The sequence below is a fragment of the Apis mellifera genome, linkage group LG14, assembly GCF_003254395.2.
Source record: "Apis mellifera strain DH4 linkage group LG14, Amel_HAv3.1, whole genome shotgun sequence".
Lineage (NCBI taxonomy): Eukaryota > Metazoa > Arthropoda > Insecta > Hymenoptera > Apidae > Apis > Apis mellifera.
The window spans coordinates 9,734,783-9,737,534 of record NC_037651.1 but is presented as its reverse complement, the minus strand read 5'-3'; the positions used below and the strand labels follow the sequence as shown (position 1 = coordinate 9,737,534).

The following is a 2,752-nucleotide window of genomic DNA, read 5'->3' as shown; positions in this document are numbered from 1 at the left end:
ATTCCTTCGATATTAAAATCAATTCAAAATTTAATTTTTCGATCGAGATGGTTTGGATCCCTTCACAGAGGAGGAATAATTCGAAGCATGGAAGCCAATTGATCGTATCTCGAGTCGAATTTTAATCCTATCACGGTTCATCCTCCCGCTTTATTTGACGCGCGTCTAAAGTTCAGCGTTGCGGGACCGAGCTGACGGGGGAAAATCGGGGAACCGATCAATTTCGGGGACAATATTTTGCAGTAGTTTGATATTTCTCATGAGTATCGACTATAGTTCGGGGGACGGCGTTGGTAGTCGCTACGGCCTAGGATGGGTAGACTAAGCGGCGGAGGTTGGTACTAAATCTCACCCTAAAGCATCCCTACCGAGCCACCCCTAACTACGCTACTAGTGCTCCTGCCACCCCTCGGTTCAGTGTCTCGCATTGGCGTAGCTATCGTAGGAAGGAAGGAAGGAAGGAAGGAAGGAAGGAAGGAAAGGAACTCCTCGAAAATTTTCCTTTTCCGACGACATCTTTTCTCTCTCTCCCTTTCTCTCTCTCCTCTTTTGCTTCGCCACAAAAGCGCCGCTTTGCGCTCCAACGTTGCATATATATATATACACCTCACGTATATTCTTCCGTTCGAATATTACCCACGTGTTAATCAAACGTGGCCGAGGAGGGAAGGGGGAGAGGAGGAATTATCGAGAGGATGGAAGTTAGCGTAGCGTTAATTTCGTAGGGAAGAGGATGGAAGAGAGTCATAAAGGGTTAATCGAGCAGAGAGCGTTCATTTTTTTTTCCTTTTTTCTTCTCCCCCCCGATGAAAATTCTCTCTCCGTGAGGCAGAACGATCGATAAGACGTGCGCGCCTCGTAGCCTCGCATCGTTTGCTCGCTCGTTCGCTCGCTCGCGAGACGAAAGGAAAGAAAGAGAGAGTTAAAAAAAAAAAAAAAAGGAAATAGAATAGCGAGGAAAACCGGGAGACACGTCTCTGTCTCTCTCGATATGGTGGTTGGCTTTCGTCTCCTTTTTAGGGACGGGCTTGATCCAACGTGTATTAAACGCATATACATACATATACATATATTCCAGCGTTGCGTGTATTTGCGTCCGCCGTAGGTGCGCGCAAACGAGGATCGACGAAGTGGCGGCGATACGACGATACGTAAAGCAAGTAAGTACACGGTTAGCTGTGGCTCGCGATCGAGATTCGTTAGGTCGATCTATATTTGGACGAATCGATCGGCGGGGGGGGGGGGGATACACCGCTAGAGCGGAGCCTCGATTAAGGCTAATCGGGATTAATCTCGCGGATCTGAACAATGAGAGACCCTCACTTGTGCGCACTTGTGCGTCTCCACCGTTGCGTTTGGCCACCGGCCGGGAGAAACGGTGGCGAATTAAAAAGAATTAATTAGAGAGAGATTAGATATCGAGAGGCTCGCTAACGACCACTCGGCGGGGGGGAGTCACGCGGCCAAGTCCATTCTTTATTTAACGTCCCGCTTTAAACTCCTCTCCGTGCATAAATCTATCGAAAATTGACCCTTCGTTAGCGGCTTAATTAACGGAGTAGTAAGCAACGCGGGATGGAACGCGGAACGTTGCGCGAGTCAAGTAATCGAGATTTATTCCCTCATTCACCCGCATTTTTCTCATTCCGATTCCATTCCCGATTCTTCTTCTCCTTCTCCCTCTTTCTCTTCTTCTTTCCTTCTTTATCGCGCAATCTTATTATTCTTACCGCTCCCTTAAGAAAAAAAGAAAAGGAAACTCTCTTTCGAGATTCCTTCCGAATTATGGGGGAGGTTGGGATCGATTCGATAATTTTCGCCCCTCGATCGGGCTGAGGAGAGAAAGAGAGAGGAAGGTAGCCGAGCGAAGCAAAGCCGATACTCGAGTATACATGCATATATAGTTGCGTGACTCGCAAGAAAGGTCGGATTAAGCTCTTTTCCTTGCCACGCTCTCCAACGTATTCCATTGAAGCTTACGCCAGTGGCGTCGCCTCCCCCCAACCCGTCTCTATATACCCCGTCGCCCTGCAGTTAATGTGTTCCAGGGTGGAACCCGGCCCCCCCTTCGCTCCCCTCCCCTCAGACCGCCCCCAATTTCAGCCCTCTTTCCACATCTACCCTTACCGTCCCCCTCTCTCCTCTCCTCTCCGCCTCCGAAACCCACCCAACTCAGGATCTCTCGGGTTCGCCTCAACGAGAGAATATTTCCCTTTCTCTCTCTCTCTCTATCTCCTCTTTCTCTCTTTTCGTTTCTCCGCTCCGTATCCGGACATCCTCCTCCTCTTTCTTCCCCTCCTCGCACCGTTCTCTCTTTGTTTTAGAAATTAGAACCGGATTACCGAATCCCCCTTTTCAGCTGCGCTGTTATTAACTATTACCTTTTAGCCGTTCACCCTCGCGAGTTGTACGAACGAGTTGTAGGAGGGGGAGGAGAGGAGGAATTAAATCACTTTTATGGAACTTCGTATTCTTTTCTTCCCCGCGATATAATAACCGAATTTTCGAATAGGGGAGGGGAGAAGGGGTGTATATAGTAGTAGGCCTACCTTCCAGATTTCCAGACAGACTCTTCATACACTCCTTCCTTCCTTCCTTCGTTTATTTTCGATCGATCGATCTCGGCCAATTTTCGCGTTATCCGACGATCGGCCTTAATTAGGCGGGAGTCCGGGAGGCTGCGCTCGGAATGGCACGAGATACGGAGTTCCGTCTTCTTGCCGGAGCGAGGCTTTTTGTCGGGTCCTCACGC

The 2,752-nt window shown here is 49.1% G+C and overlaps 1 non-coding gene across 1 annotated transcript; it reads left to right on the top strand.

The window, feature by feature from the left end:
* Positions 1-2,368: 2,368 nt before the first annotated feature.
* Positions 2,369-2,454, top strand: Mir9894 (microRNA 9894). Its single transcript, NR_127374.1, is given in 1 exon segment — positions 2,369-2,454. It is a non-coding gene; the product is annotated as a microRNA 9894 (primary transcript).
* Positions 2,455-2,752: the final 298 nt, after the last annotated feature.